This window comes from Podarcis melisellensis (assembly GCF_964234715.1).
Source record: "Podarcis melisellensis genome assembly, chromosome: 14".
Classification (NCBI taxonomy): domain Eukaryota; kingdom Metazoa; phylum Chordata; class Lepidosauria; order Squamata; family Lacertidae; genus Podarcis; species Podarcis melisellensis.
In genome coordinates this window covers 15,654,553-15,655,518 of record NC_138546.1, presented here as the reverse complement: position 1 = coordinate 15,655,518, position 966 = coordinate 15,654,553, and positions in this window count along the sequence as shown.

Here is a 966-nt window from a genome sequence, read left to right as displayed (position 1 = left end):
GAAATCAGGAACTGAATGCCAAAATGCTCTTTCTTTACCTTTCCTCCGAAAAGTTCTAGCTGGTGTACTTAGGCCATATTCACACCATGCATTTAAAGTGCTACAGCACCATTTTAAATAATCATGGCTCCTCTACAAAGAATTCTGGGAGCTGTAGTTTTTTTTATAAGGGTACTGAGAGTTATTAGGAGACCCCTATTCCTCTCCCATAGCTATAATTCCCAGAGAGATTTAACAGAGACTCCATCTCCTCAGAGTCTTGCGGAAGAACAATGTCAATGATCTCCTTCTACCGGTCAAAAATAGAAAGTGTCCTTTCATATTGCATCACGGTGTGGTACGCTGGTTTGACATCAACTGATAGGAAGTGCCTACAGAGGGTGGTGAATACAGCACAAGATATTATGGGCTGTCCCGTGAATCCGCTGGATGAAATAGCAGAAGAACGTTGCCTCAGGAGAGAGAGGAAAATTCTCAGGGATGATTCACACCCTGGCTGGCACTTTCTTGATCTCCTGCCCTCAAGCAGAAGATATAGAAGCATGATTAGTCGCACCAACAGGGTAAAGAACAGCTTCTATCCGTGGGCTGTTAGGCTGCTGAATGAAAAGTTAACAACAGGGCAACTGACGTTCGGGTTTGGTGGGTGTGCATCAGTAAACAAGGGGAATTAAGACTAAGAGAGCTGAGTGGGGGGTGCTCGTGTAATCTCACTGTATACGAGTTGTACAAGTGACAATAAAGTATTTCAATTTCCGCCCCAAAAAACAGTCACTTTCCCCAGAGAACTCTGGGAACTGTAGCTCTGTGAGAGGAACAGGGGTCTCCTAACAATTTGCAGCACCTGTAACCAACTAAAGCTCCCAGATTTCTGGGGCGGGGAGAGACATGACCTTTTAAATTGGTATCATAGCACTTTAAATGTATGGTGTGATTGTAGCCTAAGATCTTCTCCTCTCTGTTTCA